Source organism: Physella acuta, unplaced genomic scaffold (assembly GCF_028476545.2).
Source record: "Physella acuta isolate Inbredline_101_S28 unplaced genomic scaffold, ASM2847654v3 ptg000298l, whole genome shotgun sequence".
Lineage (NCBI taxonomy): Eukaryota > Metazoa > Mollusca > Gastropoda > Physidae > Physella > Physella acuta.
The window spans coordinates 122,889-143,281 of record NW_026731817.1 but is presented as its reverse complement, the minus strand read 5'-3'; the positions used below and the strand labels follow the sequence as shown (position 1 = coordinate 143,281).

General features: G+C 42.4%; 1 protein-coding gene across 1 annotated transcript in view; it reads left to right on the top strand.

Annotated features, from left to right (window-relative positions):
• Window positions 1-20,393, top strand: part of LOC131939876 (uncharacterized) — a 71,321-nt gene that overhangs the window by 12,112 nt on the left and 38,816 nt on the right. The window lies entirely within an intron of this gene.

Here is a 20,393-nt window from a genome sequence, read left to right as displayed (position 1 = left end):
CACATTGGTCAAACAAACATACAAACTGAAAAAAAAAGCAACTTCATAGTGGTGCTCTTACTTTAAACGCACGTGCTCCATGGGCAGTTTTCAACTTTTATCGTTGCTTAATCCTGCATGTTTTTATAAAATAACTGATTCACCCCTTTTTATTATAGTATTTAGTTCCAGGTACACGAGTTATCGTATAGGTTGGTAGTATCCCTCATTCACGGTCTAGGGGGTGTCAGCTTGGTTTGGGCCCAGCGTTATTAAAGTTGTAATTAATGTCAAGATGCTTTTGACAGATGCCTGCGTGATCGATTTACTACGGCGGATTATCGGTTAGCCATAAAATAGCCAACACGTGGCTTCTAAAGGTTTGGATCTGTCCATAAGCCGGCAGACGATCTTATGGGATGGACACGTGATCCAGCTGAGCCAATCGTAAAATCAATTAATAAAAACAATGCAGGGGAAAATAGTATGGAAGAAGTGTTGTTATTAGTTTGGGGTTTAATGTACTAGAGATGTTGAAGGGCATGTAGTTTAAGTGATGCGCAGACCACTTGTTTTTAAAGTCAGTTGAGACTTTGATGTACACTAGTAAAGTTACCAGGGGCTGCATGAAGTCTTTGTTTTGTGCGCACGTCGCGTGGTCTCTGTAGACCTCGGTGTGTGTGTGTGTGTTGGGGGGGGGGGGGGGGGCTATGGGGGGGGGGCTATACCAGTGAGGGACAAAGGTTTGGGCCAAGTGCGGACATGGTTGATGTGTGGGCCAAGTGTGGCCATGGTTGTGGGAAAAGTGTGGCCATGGTTGACGTGTGGCCAAATGTGGCCATGGTTGATGTGTGGCCATGGTTGACGTGTGGGCCAAGTGTGGCCGTGTTTGACGTGAGGGCCAAATGTGGTCATGGTTGACGTGTGGGCCAAGTGTGGCCATGGTTGACATGTGGGCCAAGTGTGGCCATGGTTGACGTGTGGGCCAAGTGTGGCCATGGTTGATGTGTGGGCCAAGTGTGGTCATGGTTGACGTGTGGGCCAAATGTGGCCATGGTTGACGTGTGGGTCAAGTGTGGCCATGGTTGACGTGTGGGCCAAGTGTGGCCATGGTTGACGTGTGGGCCAAGTGCGGACATGGTTGATGTGTGGGCCAAGTGTGGCCATGGTTGACGTGTGGGCCAAGTGCGGACATGATTGACGTGTGGGCCAAGTGCGGACATGGTTGATGTGTGGGCCAAGTGTGGCCATGGTTGATGTGTGGCCATGGTTGTGGGCCAAGTGTGGCCATGGTTGATGTGTGGGCCAAGTGTGGCCATGGTTGTGGGCCTAGTGTGGCCATGGTTGATGTGTGGGCCAAGTGTGGTCATGGTTGACGTGTGGGCCAAGTGTGGCCATGGTTGATGTGTGGGCCAAGTGTGGCCATGGTTGACGTGTGGGCCAAGTGTGGCCATGGTTGTGAGCCAAGTGTGGCCATGGTTGATGTGTGGACCAAGTGTGGCCATGGTTGATGTGTGGGCCAAGTGTGGCCATGGTTGTGAGCCAAGTGTGGCCATGGTTGACGTGTGGGCCAAGTGTGGCCATGATTGACGTGTGGGCCAAGTGTAGCCATGGTTGATGTGTGAGCCAAGTGTGGCCATGGTTGATGTGTGGACCAAGTGTGGCCATGGTTGATGTGTGGGCCAAGTGTGGCCATGGTTGATGTGTGAGCCAAGTGTGGCCATGGTTGATGTGTGGGCCAAGTGTGGCCATGGTTGATGTGTGAGCCAAGTGTGGCCATGGTTGATGTGTGGACCAAGTGTGGCCATGGTTGATGTGTGGGCCAAGTGTGGCCATGGTTGTGAGCCAAGTGTGGCCATGGTTGACGTGTGGGCCAAGTGTGGCCATGATTGACGTGTGGGCCAAGTGTGGCCATGGTTGATGTGTGGGCCAGGTGTGGCCATGGTTGACGTGTGGGCCAAGTGTGGCCATGGTTGACGTGTGGGCCAAGTGTGGCCATGGTTGACGTGTGGGCCAAGTGTGGCCATGGTTGATGTGTGGGCCAAGTGTGGCCATGATTGACGTGTGGGCCAAGTGTGGCCATGGTTGATGTGTGGCCATGGTTGACGTGTGGGCCAAGTGTGGCCATGGTTGACGTGTGGGCCAGGTGTGGCCATGGTTGACGTGTGGGCCAAGTGTGGCCATGGTTGATGTGTGGCCATGGTTGACGTGTGGGCCAAGTGTGGCCATGGTTGACGTGTGGGCCAGGTGTGGCCATGGTTGATGTGTGGGCCTAGTGTGGCCATGGTTGATGTGTGGGCCTAGTGTGGCCATGGTTGACGTGTGGGCCAAGTGTGGCCATGGTTGACGTGTGGGCCAAGTGTGGCCATGGTTGACGTGTGGGCCAAGTGTGACCATGGTTGACGTGTGGGCCAAGTGTGGCCATGGTTGACGTGTGGGCCAAGTGTGGCCATGGTTGACGTGTGGGCCAAGTGTGGCCATGGTTGACGTGTGGGCCAAGTGTGGCCATGGTTGATGTGTGGGCCAAGTGTGGCCTTGGTTGACGTGTGGGCCAAGTGTGGCCATGGTTGACGTGTGGGCCAAGTGTGGCCATGGTTGACGTGTGGGCCAAGTGTGGCCATGGTTGACGTGTGGGCCAAGTGTGGCCATGGTTGACGTGTGGGCCAAGTGTGGCCATGGTTGACGTGTGGGCCAAGTGTGGCCATGGTTGATGTGTGGCCATGGTTGACGTGTGGGCCAAGTGTGGCCATGGTTGACGTGTGGGCCAGGTGTGGCCATGGTTGATGTGTGGGCCAAGTGTGGCCATGGTTGTGAGCCAAGTGTGGCCATGGTTGATGTGTGGACCAAGTGTGGCCATGGTTGATGTGTGGGCCAAGTGTGGCCATGGTTGTGAGCCAAGTGTGGCCATGGTTGACGTGTGGGCCAAGTGTGGCCATGATTGACGTGTGGGCCAAGTGTGGCCATGGTTGATGTGTGGGCCAGGTGTGGCCATGGTTGACGTGTGGGCCAAGTGTGGCCATGGTTGACGTGTGGGCCAAGTGTGGCCATGGTTGACGTGTGGGCCAAGTGTGGCCATGGTTGACGTGTGGGCCAAGTGTGGCCATGGTTGATGTGTGGGCCAAGTGTGGCCATGATTGACGTGTGGGCCAAGTGTGGCCATGGTTGATGTGTGGCCATGGTTGACGTGTGGGCCAAGTGTGGCCATGGTTGACGTGTGGGCCAGGTGTGGCCATGGTTGATGTGTGGGCCTAGTGTGGCCATGGTTGATGTGTGGGCCTAGTGTGGCCATGGTTGACGTGTGGGCCAAGTGTGGCCATGGTTGACGTGTGGGCCAAGTGTGGCCATGGTTGACGTGTGGGCCAAGTGTGACCATGGTTGACGTGTGGGCCAAGTGTGGCCATGGTTGACGTGTGGGCCAAGTGTGGCCATGGTTGACGTGTGGGCCAAGTGTGGCCATGGTTGACGTGTGGGCCAAGTGTGGCCATGGTTGATGTGTGGGCCAAGTGTGGCCTTGGTTGACGTGTGGGCCAAGTGTGGCCATGGTTGACGTGTGGGCCAAGTGTGGCCATGGTTGACGTGTGGGCCAAGTGTGGCCATGGTTGACGTGTGGGCCAAGTGTGGCCATGGTTGACGTGTGGGCCAAGTGTGGCCATGGTTGACGTGTGGGCCAAGTGTGGCCATGGTTGATGTGTGGCCATGGTTGACGTGTGGGCCAAGTGTGGCCATGGTTGACGTGTGGGCCAGGTGTGGCCATGGTTGATGTGTGGGCCTAGTGTGGCCATGGTTGATGTGTGGGCCTAGTGTGGCCATGGTTGATGTGTGGGCCTAGTGTGGCCATGATTGACGTGTGGGCCAAGTGTGGCCATGGTTGATGTGTGGGCCAAGTGTGGCCATGGTTGACGTGTGGGCCAAATGTGGCCATGGTTGACGTGTGGGCCAAATGTGGCCATGGTTGACGTGTGGGCCAAATGTGGCCATTGTTGATGTGTGGGCCAAGTGTGGCCATGGTTGATGTGTGGGCCAAGTGTGGCCATGGTTGACGTGTGGGCCAAGTGTGGCCATGGTTGACGTGTGGGCCAGGTGTGGCCATGGTTGACATGTGGGCCAAGTGTGGCCATGGTTGATGTGTGGCCATGGTTGACGTGTGGGCCAAGTGTGGCCATGGTTGACGTGTGGGCCAGGTGTGGCCATGGTTGATGTGTGGGCCAAGTGTGGCCATGGTTGATGTGTGGGCCTAGTGTGGCCATGATTGACGTATGACCAATTTGTGGCTCAAGTCTGATGTGGGCCAACACCATTGTGAGGGCCAGTCCGTGATAAGGTCTGTGCTGACCAGGTCCCTACAACACACTTTAATTGGCGCGCGCCATTAATCTTAACAGGTCGGAGATAAGGCGCTCTGGTCGCCTCATCTTATCATAGGTTTCAATGTAAAAAACCTGTTTCAATACTTTAATGGTCAGGGGCGTCATCTTATCATAGGTTTCAGTGTAAAAAACCTGTTTCAATACTTTAATGGTCAGGGGCGTCATCTTATCATAGGTTTCAATGTAAAAAACCTGTTTCAATACTTTAATGGTCAGGGGCGTCATCTTATCATAGGTTTCAGTGTAAAAAAAACCTGTTTCAATACTTTAATGGTCAGGGGCGTCATCTTATCACTAGTTTCATTATTAGAAAAAACATATCTCAATTTTGTAATGCCTAAGGTGCCTATGAATGAGGACTTCGAGTTTGTCAGTTAGTGGTATGTAAATGAAGACGTAGAATCAATGATCATTGTCATGATAGGGTCATTTTAGGACTGTTTTGTCCAGTCGCCGAACATTAGCCTTCAGCATGATCGCAAGTTTACCCATAGTGTCATAACTCTCTACGTTGTGAACTATGGCCCTTTATTTCCTCAAGTATGATACTGTATGCTGTGAGTTATGACCATGTATGTAGTAAACATTGACCCGTTTATGTTATGAATCGAGATCAATCTCTATATTGTGAACTATGACCCTTTATGAGATGATCCTTTGTGTTTTTTTCAAAGCTTCGCCAGTCTGTGTTGTAGGCTATGAATAAAACCATGAATATAATGAACTGCTCCCTTTTATCTGGTGAAGTTTGATGCAACTGTTGAAGCAAGATTTAAAAAAAAAAGTTTTTTTTTTCCGGCTCAACTTAGGACTGTATGACCTAATCCAGAGCTGTTATGTGTAGTTGTTGATAGAGTGATGTTTCCCTCCCCCCACCCCATACACACACTCTACCCCACCCCACCCATCTGTCCTGACTGTCGCATTGTTGCACACCGGATCAGCTAAAGCTTGGCGTAATCTCTTTATCCCTCGACGCTGTGTGACGATTAGCAAGAGGACGTGCATTACGTGTGTGCTCTAGTCTTGTTCTATAGCGCAGTGGTCAAATGCTCCATTAAGCCGAACACTGTTTGATATAGAGGTGGGATAGTGTGGGGAATGGATAGGATGGTGCAGTAGTGATGAGCTAGGATAGAGGCGCTATAGTGATGAGCTAGGATTACTTACTTACTTAATCCTCATCACTCCCTGTGGAGTATAGGGCAACAACAAATCTCCGCCATTCCACCCTGTCCTGGGCGAGCCACTTTAGTTCATGCCAGGTTTTGCCAGTAGGATAGAGGTGCTATAGTGATGAGCTAGGATAGAGGTGCTATAGTGATGAGCTAGGATTGGAGGGTGCTGTAGTGATGATCAAGGATAGAGGCGCTGCTATTATGAGCTAGGATAGAGGCGCTATAGTGCTGAGCTAGGATAGGGAGGTGCTAATGCTATAGAGATTAGCAATGATAGGAGTGCTATAGAGATGAGCTAGAACATAGAGGTACTATAGTGATGAGCTAGGATAGGGACTAGTACTTTGAAGACCAGTTAGATCATGGGCAGAATTCAGTATTGGACCAAACCACAAGGGACGCTATCCCAGTTGTAAAAAAAGGGCAGTAACTCTCCTATTCACGATCATGTAGTGAAGATGTTGACGGACAGATAACTATTAACTACGACTAGTTTTTTGAAGGTCGGTAAGATCTTGTGTCTAATCTGGCCTTTTCAGGATTAGTTTTATCTAGGCCCTGGTTAACCCAGCACATCTAATCATAACTCGAGGATCCCAGTACTTGGCCATACAACATCTTATCTGGTAAAAAACCACAAGTTAGTAACTGCTAATGTAGTGAATTTATTTGGTAAACAATCTGTCGTTACACCGTCTACACAGTGAACGTAGATGTTGTACCGGTGATGGGGCCAGTGGTGCTGGCTAGTTAATTTGATGGGACAGTGGTGCTGGCTAGTTAAAGTGATGATGGAAAGTGGTGCTTGCTAGTTAAAGTGATGGGGGCAGTGGTGCTTGCTAGTTAAAGTGATTAGATTGTGGTTGTTTGGTAGTTAAAGCGATGAGGGTGATGTTGTTTAAGAGTAAAATTTATGAAGATGGTAATCATAATGCTGACAACAGTCACCTCTGGTGCCAAGGGTAAAGAAATAAAAGAATGGTACCTGACTGTAGCATGGGCATATGAATGCTGCTGGTCATAGTACTGACCACAGTCACCTCTGGTGCCAAGGCTAATGTAATAAAGGAACACTGCCATTTGGACTGCCATGACGGTGCTTACAATATTATTATTCTTGGGGGCGTGGTATCTGGTATTTTAATAAACTTTTGCATCGAGTTTTTCATGCCATTTTCATATTGAGGGCTTGTGATTAGGGTCAGTGTTAGGGATATGGTTAGGATAGAGTGTAGGCCAGGGTTAAGGAAAACGATACTAGGGGAAAAAAACCCAGCCCCCATACATGTTTATTTATTTTAAACTAATTCCTTAATTTGAATAAGCATATTTCAATGCTATAAAAACTTAAATAAAGATAAAACGGCCAGCTGTTGTACGAATAATAGGAAGAAAGGAAAGAAAGCGATGAAAGGTTTCCAACATCATAGATCTAGTGTGACACGATGTTAATTTAATACGCAGGGTTCTATCTGTTGTGTCATAATTACAACCCATTTTGATAAACGTTTTGTCTGTAGGCTAATTCACAACTTGATAAACGTTTTGTATGTAGGATAATTCACAACTTGATAAACGTTTTGTCTGTAGGATAATTCACAACTTGATAAACGTTTCGTCTGTAGGATAATTCACAATTTGATAAACGTTTTGTCTGTAGGCTAATTCACAACTTGATAAACGTTTTGTCTGTAGGATAATTCACAACTTGATAAACGTTTTGTCTGTAGGCTAATTCACAACTTGATAAACGTTTTGTCTGTAGGCTAATTCACAACTTGATAAACGTTTTGTCTGTAGGCTAATTCACAACTTGATAAACGTTTTGTCTGTAGGATAATTCACAACTTGATAAACGTTTTGTCTGTAGGATAATTCACACCTTGATAAACGTTTTGTCTGTAGGATAATTCACAACTTGATAAACGTTTTGTCTGTAGGATAATTCACAATTTGATAAACGTTTTGTCTGTAGGCTAATTCACAACTTGATAAACGTTTTGTCTGTAGGATAATTCACAACTTGATAAACGTTTTGTCTGTAGGCTAATTCACAACTTGATAAACGTTTTGTCTGTAGGCTAATTCACAACTTGATAAACGTTTTGTCTGTAGGATAATTCACAACTTGATAAACGTTTTGTCTGTAGGATAATTCACAACTTGATAAACGTTTTGTCTGTAGGCTAATTCACAACTTGATAAACGTTTTGTCTGTAGGATAATTCACAACTTGATAAACATTTTGTCTGTAGGATAATTCACAACCTGATATATCGAGTGTTGGCCACATCTGCCGACATGAGATGGTATCTTCCTTCGTGGGGATTAGCCGTACCATCTGATGGGGGCTGCGGTGGTGGTGTGAGGGGGGGGGGGGGATCATGTGATATAACAGCATAGAGGCTTCATCTAGTATAACGTATAGCTTGTACATATGGTATAAATACTACTGCTCCAAGTGGTATAACATTATGGCGGCTCATATAGCAGTATGACTGGCTCATATATCAGTATGGGTGATTTATGTTATATAATTTCATGGCTGATAAATGTACTGTAAACCCCACGTTTAGCCCCGAGAGCAGCATTAGTCTTACAATTATGTACGGCTGTAAAAACTAATTGATCGCGTTAGTGGAGGACGTAAGAGCAAGGCTTACAGTAACATTCCTGTCCTTGTATCGTGCGCTAAATGAGACTAATTAATTTTCGACAAGTCTTATTCGCTTAATTACAATTTGGCCACAATCGCGTAACAGTGGAAACCTACGGGTGTCACGTGACTGGTCGGTGTGTGTGTGTGTGTGTGTCTTTGTCTCACATACATACATACACGCACACACACACACACACATTCGCAAAGAGCCGTGTCTTCCACTCGGATCCTCGTGATCTGCTGGTCACAGACACACACACACAGACACACAGACACACACACACAGACACCCACAGCAGTACACACACCAATACACAAACACACACACCAAGACGCACATACACACATAACGCTAACCTCAAATAAAAGCTCTCCTGGCTGATCTAGTAGTGTAGAACACGTTTTAAGATAAAACCAACATAAAATTATCAACATCGTTTTTCAATTTACTTGTTTACTCCGGCTAATTATTACACATTAATTCACGCGAATAAAAAAAAATTCGAATGGCGGCTTTTCACTGGGTATATTTAATGTTCGACTGAGTGGATCTTAATTGTTCAGGTTCTATTGTTGTTAAATTAGCTCTCGGCTTAGTGTTAATTGATTGTGGTCTACGTTAATTTAACTTGTCGTGTATGTTGAATGATTGTGGTTTATATTACGTAACCCTGTCACTCGTGTTAATTGATTGTGGTCTATATTAGGTAAACTTGTCATGTGTGTGTACTGATTGTGGTCTGTATTAGGTAAACTTGTCATGTGTGTGTACTGATTGTGGTCTGTATTAGGTAAACTTGTCATGTGTGTGTATTGATTGTGGTCTGTATTAGGTAAACTTGTCGTGTGTGTGTACTGATTGTGGTCTATATAAGGTAAACTTGTCGTGTGTGTTGATTGTGGTCTGTATTAGGTAAACTTGTCATGTGTGTACTGATTGTGGTCTGTATTAGGTAAACTTGTCATGTGTGTACTGATTGTGGTCTATATAAGGTAAACTTGTCGTGTGTATTGATTGTGGTCTGTATTAGGTAAACTTGTCATGTGTGTACTGATTGTGGTCTGTATTAGGTAAACTTGTCATGTGTGTACTGATTGTGGTCTATATAAGGTAAACTTGTCATGTGTGTACTGATTGTGGTCTGTATTAGGTAAACTTGTCATGTGTGTACTGATTGTGGTCTATATAAGGTAAACTTGTCGTGTATGTTGATTGTGGTCTGCATTAGGTAAACTTGTCATGTGTGTTGATTGTGGTTCCAAACTGACGTGACCTGGCCTGGTTGAAAGAGTGAGTAATTTTACCCCAGTCCCCTTGGACTAATCCCCGCCCCCTACACACCTAACTTTAATGACCTTATCCCAGTCCCCCTGGACAAATCCCCGCCCCCTACACACCTAACTTTAATGACCTTATCCCAGCCCCCTACACACCTAACTTTAATGACCTTATCCCAGCCCCCCCCCCCCCCCCTCTATTCTGAAAGTTAAAAAAAAAAATTCCACTCGATATTCCTACTGCCGTCTGTAAAATTAAAACTCACAGATTCCACCCCCTTCACCCACCCGCCCCGCCCATTCAGGTACCGGCATGAAGCGAGGAAACTTATGAACTAACTGCGTTCTTCCACACACAATACTACTCAATTGATTATTGATTTTGAATAAAATGACAATTTTGTATTTCAGTTTTTATTAACTTCTTAGGAGTTTCTAATCGATGCTAATCGAATGGCCCGTGTTCATTTCATGTTCTTTTCATCGCGGTTCCACACATCACCGCAGGTCAACGAAAAACGCCGCAAACGATGTGTATATTGAAAAAAAAAAATCACCGCATGGCAGTAAAGCGTTCCGCCCTGCCGGGTTTTTAATGTCTCATTCCGAGTGTTCAGCGATGCGTGATGGGTCTGTGCACAGCGAGACAGTCGCAGTTTAGCGAGCCGGCCAGTTGTAACGGTGTAACTTTGTTTGCAGGAACGAATCCAGCCGAGGAATTCGTTACACTGTCACTTTGTACAAGCTTTTTCAAACTTTTATTACAATCTGCTTACTTATATATGTAATTTAAAATATAAGCTCACGAAAACGTTTTTTAAATAATAAAAAAAAATCTTTTTATTTTTTAGTAAATATATTTGCAGTTTAAAGTTTAGTAGCATGTGCGTTTACTAGAAAGTTAAACTTTAACATATCACGCATTTTATAATTACTGTTAAGGTTGTTGAAATTCACGATGAAGTAGGATACACCATCCATTGCACTCACTTGATGTGATGTATACAATGTAATGAAATAAGTTAAAATGTTGAAGAATTTTTGGGACGGCAAGCATTGTTTTGCTTTAATTAATCAAATTATATTTAAAAAAAAACCACAACTTTATTTGTGTTGTAAATTAAATTTAAAATAATGCACAAAAATGACACCAGGATTCCCTTGAAATAAAAAAAGTAACAAGGCTCTTTTTTTATACTTTAAAACGTTACACAATATTTTTTTACTTATTTATTTAAAAAAAACCGTTTATTTTTATCAGTACTATTATTAAAGAAAATAACTGGAATATTTTCTTAAAGTTGGGTGTATTAAAACGAAATTTATTCTTTTAAATTATGTCTGTGAGTTTAGTTTTCAACTTAACTGATTTTTCAATAAACATATGACATAGTGCAAATTTTAACTCACTTTACCGACTCTTTTATTATCTTTCTCGTTAATAAATAAATATTAACTCCGAAAACTAATTGATTTAAAAAACAATTTAACAACAGCATCAATTTTTTTTCAAAACCTTTAAAATAAAACTAGCCAATGACTTTCGACCTACAAACTTTTTTATACTGAAGAGTAAATTCTCAGTTAAAGATAATTTAAAAAAAAAAAGAAATTTAGTAACATTAGATTAAATGTTTTTTGATAAACCTGTTTAAGGGCCCCATGTTTAGTTTGTGTTGCGTGTACAACTAGGTAGGACATAGGCGATTGTTTACAACAGTTTCTAGAGTAACCGTTGAATATTTTATTTTCAAGCTAAAAATAAAAAAAAAAAGTTTTGTTTGATTTTTTTTTTAAACTTTTAAAATTGAATTAACATTTCCTTGAAATATTTTTTTTGGGTGTAAACCAAGAAGAAATTGAACAATTTAGGACAGTTTTTTAATACGTGTGTATAGGTGTGTGTATGTGTGTGTGTGTATGTATGTGTGTGTGAGCCATCGTCTGCAGTGAGTTTAGCGTTGATGTTTCAGCCGTGGCGTTGGCAGAGGTAAATGTGTCTGGTGTCCACAGCAACAAACTCTTGTCCGTATGTCCGTTGACCATCAGGCTTATCATCAGGCACATTTGATTTCAGCCGTGTTGTGGTTCGCTAGAAGACTTAGTCTCCTTAACCCTTCTCTCTACCCCGCCACTACATACAGTATTTGGGTTCAAACCCCACGTCTATAAGTAAAGTCGTTTTGCAAAAATTAAGTGTTGCAGTTTGGTGGTATTCGAGATTTTAAATTTATAAATAAGCTATCAGTGCTATCACTTCCAGGGTAATTGTAGTAGTTGATAGCACTCATCTTAGGAACACTACACATTTAACTGTGTTAATTTTTTTTTTTTTTTTTTTTCTTTGCTTGAAATATTTCTTTTAACTCGGTGTCCGTGTATTATAATTATTAAAATATACCTTTGCAAATCATGTATACGAACTACTGTGTTAATGTACTACAGCTTATTCGAGCAATATCAGTTATCAAGTTTTGGTTTAAGGAAGTATCACATAATGTAAATGGTCTATACGGTTTCAAAGAACTTTTTTTTATTATTATGTCACTGTTTGGTATTTAGAATATACGTCTTTAAAAAAAAACGACAAAAAAAACAACCCCTGATTAAATAATCTAAAAATAATTTTTAATTGAAGTTAAAATCAATATTTTTTTCCCTTTACTTGTGTTTGTTTAATGATTCAAGATCCCAACAAGGCTCCCCACCAGTTTATGTGCGAGTTACTCCCCCTCCCCCATCTGGTGTGATAAAGACAATCATCAACATGCGTTGTGTACCGCAGTTAATTCCCTTTAATGATTATTTAACTCCCCTTATAATTTTGCGCGGGCATCCATCCGGGTATCGAGCCGAATCGATCGCAGGCGGATAACGATGATCCTCGGCTTACGGCCCGCGCAATCATTCCTCATCCCCATTGTGGGCCCTGGACGCACCCACAGCGCCATTTTTAAAACAGCAACGTGGTCTTTTTAACCGTTGATTTTAAAAAAAAAGTTATAAAATTTTAATTAGAAAACGCGGTAAATTGTTAAATTTGGTAGCAACATGCAGTTTCAATGTTTTAATTGCATGTTTTTAGCTTTAGCTATTTTTGAATCCTCTCCCCCCCCCCCCACCCCTTTTTTCTTGTATAATATTTTATCAATTATTTTTGAAGGATTATTGGGTAAATGAGGTGTTTTAATTTTAGAATGCAAAAAATGTTTTAAAATAGACTGGCCATAAAGAATCATACGTGCTGCGGTGTGAATAATAATTACATTAATTAAATATTGATTTCATATATCGTATGGGGTTGGATATGGGTAGTTAAACGAGAGGATTTCAATTCGTATTGCGCTTACTCACTTGGATTAGCGTGAGAATTTTTGGTGTGCAAATATGGTGCGCAATTGTGATTAGGGTTAGTGCACAACCGTATGGGGGGGGGGGGGGGGTAATATGTGTGACGTTTTAGTTCGCAACTATGATGTCACTAAAATGACATCTTGCTAAGCAAGTTGTGACAAAATAAATAGACCTGGTGTAGTGGTCAAGTAAAATTTGGTCAGATTTTTCTGCAGAGGCTTTGGTCAAACATAATATGTGCTCTAATTAACATTGTAGTGTGTTTGAATAAATGATCGGTGTAGTGTGTAGTGTGCTGTTCTAACTAACGTGTCCAGTGTTGAATTCACGTGACGCGTGTTGTTTAAATTAACCGATGACGATTCTGTTTGGAACGAGGGGGGAGGGGGAGCGGAAAGACAAACATGGCATGCATGTAGCGACAGCTAATTACCGTTAATCGCTCACTCACACATTGTCTTTGTTCTCTGGCCGTCTCACATTGATTTCACGTAGGCTTTAATCCATCACTGCTCAAGGTGTCTGTAAACTATCGATCCAGCCCCCCTCCCCCACCTCCCCCCACCCCCGGGTGTTAAACTTATTTAAATGGTTGTCAGCTTATCCGACTGTCAATACGAGCGTGAGGTTGAGTACCCCCCCCCCCCTCCCCCATGCCCGTCGTTCTGCTTCACGTCCTCGCCTCAACGGTGAGTTCCCTTGGCCGTGTCACCAACTCGTTGATTCAAAGCTGTCCTGATTAGCGGCTGTTCGTACAGCATCCTCACCTAATCAGCAACAGCCGAAATGTTTGTTTTCTCTGTTTTTTTTTCTAAACGAAGAAACAAATTGTAAAATAAAAAAAAAACAAAAAACAAATGTTTAAAAAGGGTAAACACATGAATATTTGACGATGCGGAAGTTAAAAGTCATCGTATAATTAATTACTAATCATGGAGATTAATTAACAATAAATTTATTTGGATAACATCTTAAATTCTTCATTGGCTTTAATTTTTTTTCCTTCTATTTTTTTTTCTTTATTTTGAAACCTTTATCCGATCGTTAAGGTAGCTAAAATGACGTCATCAAAACCTGTTGTCAACTTACACAATCGTCATACTGTTTTTTCACAAATTAAGACGATCTCACGTTTTAGTTAGATCTAAAACAAAAATGAATAATAAAAATTTTATCGCCCTAATTTTCTTCTGTGCGTGGAAATTGAATTAAATCCAAATTATATCGATTGATGAAGGGTTAGGGCGCGAAGTGTAAAAAAATAATTAAAATCGATAATTGCCAGTTCTTGTCTTTTGTTTAGTCTGTCACGTGGTCCTGACTACCGTCACGATCTTAAGCGAGCCTGTGGCTTATTCCCTGAATACACAACCTTACATACCCATCATCATTTTATTCTTTCCCACAATTTAATTATTTAAAACCTTTCCCATTTTCATTAAGAAACTCAACGAACAAAGCCGTCACTTAAATTTTTAAAAGTATTTTTATTTTGCTAAAACTAACACTCTATTACCTTACTAGGCATACTATTACATTAGTGAGCTTTCCTTTCGTGGATTGTGAATTCCTCCGTTACGTCAACAATGGACTCTCCCGACCTACTTTCAGTCTAACAATAGACTAAGTTACAAAATAAAACACAGCCTTGCTCATTGGTGATCATGCTTTAACGTTTTATTTTTAAAGTGAGTCACAAAACACCAAAAGAACGCTTATTTAATATTTAGTTTGTTAATGAATGAAGATTTGACAATGTTTTTCACACGAATTTCGTGATTGTAATTTTACAACCCAAACAAACGAAGGATTACGCATGCTCGTGTCTGCCGTGCCTCGCGCCTTGTCTGTTTTACTTCCGGTTCATCGTAACCAAAAGTTTCTTGTATAATGAATCAATGAAACGTATTGAAATCGAATCTATTTTTTTCCCTTCACACTTTGTGTGTAGCTGAATTGGGTAAAAATTGTATAGAAAATGTTAAGAAAATTAGATGAATACTTTAAGAATAGAGCAAAATTTTGGTATAAAATGAAATTTGGCTGTCCAAACCACACACAGAATGGCTACGCTTATGTTTGCGAGGAGGGATATTTTCTTAACTATGCCTGTTCCAATAGTAAGTTTTGTTTACTTTTTTTTCATTTGGTTATGTTGAGTATTGTTGATCATGTGGTGTCGTGTTTTAGAAGAGGGGAAGCGGGGTAAACATCTCGAGATGAGCTAAAAAGCGGGCTAAGTATCTGGGATATTCTCGGATAATCCCCAGTTAGAGAAGAAAACGAAAGAAAAACGATTTAAATTAAACTCATTTGCAAGAGATTAAGATTAAGAGAAGATTACTGGAGAAAATAAAGCGGACAGCAAATCCACTTTAACGTCCTGGATTTCACTAATCCCCCTGTTAATCCGCGCGTATTTTTTCCCTTTCCCAATATGTTACAAATGTGGTTGGTCTATGGCAGGCTCTGCTAAGTCTAAATCAATGTTTCTCTTGCTCAGTGGTCGATTCAGTGTCAGCCATTGCACTTGTGAGTTCATGCGATGTATGGCAGAATCAGTGGTTGGTTTGGGATAGGGCTGCATTAATGTGGGCAGCAACAGTGTATCATTAGATGTGGGGGCAGGATTAATATAACTTTAGATATGGGGGGGGGGGGTGGCAGCATCAGTGTAACATTAGATGGGGGGGGGGCAGCATCAGTGTAACATTAGATGTGGTGGGCAGCATTAATGTAACATTAGATGGGGGGGGGGGGGGCAGCATCAGTGTTAACATTAGATGTGTGTGTGTGTGGGGGGGGGGGGGGCAGCATTAACGTTTCATTCCCCAAATGTTACTAGACCTCTATAGACCGAAGATTCTACTCAGCTCAAAACTGAGACCAGCTGAGGAATAGCGTCCGACGCTAGATTCTGTATTTTTTGTTTGAGCATGTGTTTCAAACATCCCCCACTCTGTATTACAAAAACCAACCCCCTCACAATACACTGTTTAACGTTATTTATTTTTAACCACGTTTATTTATTAACGCACGGACCTCTCTTCCACTATTAAAACTTTTGGCAGTAAATGAAGGATCATGAGCTGTCGAAAAGACCGTTTCGTAAGTTTAGCCATTACACTCCTCCCGTTTTTTAATTTACTCTTTATAAAAAGTAATAGGTCTATTACAAAAATAAAACTTGCTTAATATGACCTACTAGTTTTTGTATCTGGATTTCTATCAATTTTAGTTTTAGCATGAAGAATGACCGCTTGAACACTAAACTACGTGTACTTAAAAACTAATACCTGATGTTTTAAAGTAAAAAACGTTGTTTAAAATTGATGGGGTAGACCCCATTTTTATGCCAGCTCCATTAAAATAAATGTATCGTGTTTCAAAATTGTATGTAAACCTCCACAGTCACGTAATGTAAGATTCCTCAGCCGGATTAAGTATACCATCTAGTACCGTTATCGGATTAAGATTAAGTTGACCCCTTACGAATCTGACGAATCCATATTATTTTCATGCCTTACTAATCTTAATTGAATATTTTACAAACTTGAGTAGGTTACCTGTTGTCCATTAGGAAGGTAGGTTTATGGGCTGGCTAATCTAGTTTATCTGGTAAACCCGGTGTAGGTTTACACAGGCCATAAGTATTAGGCGAGGATTAGTATAGATCTAATGCTGGATTTAATATTAATAGATGAGTTTTGTATGTAGTTAGTGGGTTGTCAAGTTGATAGGTGGTGTGTGTGTGTGTGTGGGGGGGGGGGTGATTAGTATAGATCTACTGCTGGGTTTAATAGTGATAAATGAGTTATGTATGTAGTTAGTAGGTTGTCAACTTAATAGGTGATTGGGGGGGGGGGTGGTTAGTTTATATCTGCTGCTGGGTTTAATAGTGATAAATGAGTTATGTATGTAGTTAGTAGGTTGTCAACTTAATAGGTGGTGGTGGGGGGGGGGGGGGAGAGGTGGTTTGACGTGCTGTTGTAACTAGCTTCAGTTGTAGAAACCTTCGACGTTGGGAGTGTTGCCCCTGTCGTCGGCTAAGTTGGATCACACAATATTATTGTCAAATCTGGTGGTGGAGTGACAGGACCCGACGCCCTTAGTTTGCTGTCTATAAACTTTGTCTTATTTAATTTTCATAAAAACAGAACAGCTCTACCGTGTCATAGAGAGCAGGCGACTTTACTGGGTTTTTTGTTTTATTACATGTATCCTAGACTTGGTGTGTGTGTGTGGGGGGGGGGGGGGGGTTGGTCTATGTCTAACGTTATCACAATCGTGACAATTTATCGTTAACAGTGAGAGCAATACTCTTACATCTAGTGGCGGTTGGGAAAGTGTCACGGGGTAGGGGGGGGGCGTCTTATTAGACGTTTAATAAAAGTTTAATAAAAAAATAAAGGGAGAACTACCGCTCTGCTGCGGCGTGTCATTGCACTATATTTGCACTGACCCTGCGGTCAGTCGTGTGCACGGACAGTCAGTAAATGACATAAAGCACCCGGACGTGGTCGTACGTCAATTAAATCACGCTCGTGTGACTGCAAAAAAATGACTGAGGCGAATAAAACATATGCAAACTAGTGCCAATTGTCTGGCGAACTGAGGAGGGTGGACGCACTTCCGCAGCTCTCAAAGTAAATCAAATACTTTTGGAAATATTTTTTTTTTTGGGGTCTTCTATCAACTTTCCGGGAGGGTCGAAGTGGCTGCACTGATTTAATTTTTCTCATCGCGACTAAATTCGATGCAGGCGTGAGTAACCGCGGGATTTTCAGCTTCCAGATCTAGCGGCTTGCTACATGATTCCAGATCTAGCGGCTTGCTACATGATTCCAGATCTAGCGGCTTGCTACATGATTCCAGATCTAGCGGCTTGCTACATGATTCCAGATCTAGCTACATGATTCCAGATCTAGCTACATGATTCCAGATCTAGCTACATGATTCCAGATCTAGCGGCTTGCTACATGATTCCAGATCTAGCGGCTTGCTACATGATTCCAGATCTAGCGGCTTGCTACATGATTCCAGATCTAGCGGCTTGCTACATGATTCCAGATCTAGCGGCTTGCTACATGATTCCAGATCTAGCTACATGATTCCAGATCTAGCTACATGATTCCAGATCTAGCGGCTTGCTACATGATTCCAGATCTAGCGGCTTGCTACATGATTCCAGATCTAGCGGCTTGCTACATGATTCCAGATCTAGCTACATGATTCCAGATCTAGCTACATGATTCCAGATCTAGCGGCTTGCTACATGATTCCAGATCTAGCGGCTTGCTACATGATTCCAGATCTAGCGGCTTGCTACATGATTCCAGATCTAGCGGCTTGCTACATGATTCCAGATCTAGCGGCTTGCTACATCATCTTCCAGATCTAGCGGCTTGCTACATGATTCCAGATCTAGCGGCTTGCTACATGATTCCAGATCTAGCGGCTTGCTACATGATTCCAGATCTAGCGGCTTGCTACATGATTCCAGATCTAGCTACATGATTCCAGATCTAGCTACATGATTCCAGATCTAGCGGCTTGCTACATGATTCCAGATCTAGCTACATGATTCCAGATCTAGCTACATGATTCCAGATCTAGCGGCTTGCTACATGATTCCAGATCTAGCGGCTTGCTACATGATTCCAGATCTAGCGGCTTGCTACATCATCTTCCAGATCTAGCGGCTTGCTACATCAACTCCCAGATCTAGCGGCTTGCTACATGATTCCAGATCTAGCGGCTTGCTACATGATTCCAGATCTAGCGGCTTGCTACATGATTCCAGATCTAGCGGCTTGCTACATGATTCCAGATCTAGCGGCTTGCTACATCAACTCCCAGATCTAGCGGCTTGCTACATCATATTCCAGATCTAGCGGCTTGCTACATGATTCCAGATCTAGCGGCTTGCTACATCATCTTCCAGATCTAGCGGCTTGCTACATGATTCCAGATCTAGCGGCTTGCTACATCAACTCCCAGTTCTAGCCGCTTGCTACATGATTCCAAACTTGTTTTGTTCCTAGCCCCTTCCATCCAGTACCGCCCAGCTCGGGAATAATATTTTTTTCAGTATATAAAACACAAACATAAAAAAAAGTAATTTGACCAACAGTTAATTTTTTTTTTTTATTTCTAAATGCAGTTTAAAAATTATAAACTTTAGTCAGTTTGCTCTTCTGGTCTGGACTATCAAATTAATTTTATTTAAAGCCACTAAATCATTTTGAAATGAGTAGAAATGTTTTAAAAATTAATTGTGTTGTTTGTGTATATCAACGTTAACTCAAAATGCCAAACTTTTTTTTTTACGTTAATCACAAAGTGATTTTGATAATATTTACACGCAAGCCTCACCTCCCCTTTATGAGATTTGTTTGCATGTCAAAGCCCTTTTTGTCCAATTTATTCTAACAGAAAATAAACTCGATAGCTAACACCTTGTGTATGAAAAAAAAATACAACCGAGGCGGCAGCTAGTAAAAGCCATTTGTTCACGCTAGCTTTGTAGTGCCGTACATTACACGAAAACTATCACCGCAAAGTAAAAAAAAAAGAAACGGCACAAAAATCTGCAACCAATTTCAGTGTGAATAAAATAAAATGGAAGCCAAATTTTTTATATTAGTTTTGGTTTCCGCCGGCCACACCGCACGAAGGAGGAAAAAAATTCCCCATTTTTTTGGTTTAATATCGAACCATAAGTCCGTCAAACTCGGCCGTTGTTGCATGTCTGCTGCTCTAGATTTATAGACGTAATAATGTCCACTTTAACGTGGGTCAGAGACCTCCCCCCATCTCCCCCCCTCTCACTCGCATCACTCCCATTCTCTCCGGCCGATTTATCGAGCTGAGAGTGTTACTGTAAAATGGAATTTTTTCCCGGCGGTTATATATTTTTTTTTATAAAATGAAAACGGCGAACTTGCTCTTTCGGCTTCTGCACGTAAATATAGAATATACCCCCCCCCCCCTCTACACCCCACCTCACACCCCCTCAAACTTTCATCCTTCCCCATCCACAACTTCGCTTTTTTGAATATTCCGCTTATCAATATTTTCAACACAACATCTATCACTTTCGATTCACACCCCCCCCCCCCTTCCCTCTACCTCTCAAAACTCCGTCACCGATCTTCCTTCACGTAAACCAGCCCCCCATCTCACAAACACCCCCCCCCCACGTTTCAATAATCCCCTCCTTCCACCTTACCTCACCCCTCCTCTCCGTGACCCACTCCCTCTGTCCAGTGAATGTTCCCTGCCCTAGCCTCAACATTTACGTCAATCGGTTTGAACTGACTTTCACTAAACCTTTTTTAAGTAAAAAAAGAACAATTGAACTATCACTACATTTTTACCTTATCTTAAAAACAAAGACTAACTTCATTAGGTGTGGTTATATTATCATCCATTGCGTCGTTCATAATTTGACAAGTTATAATTCAGGCTTCTGACAATATTTTATATCTTCGTGATCGACTTGTAGCACAATTTGTATTATTACACAATCATTAAAAACGTATAGACATTCAATTATGTTGTCAACTACCTACATAG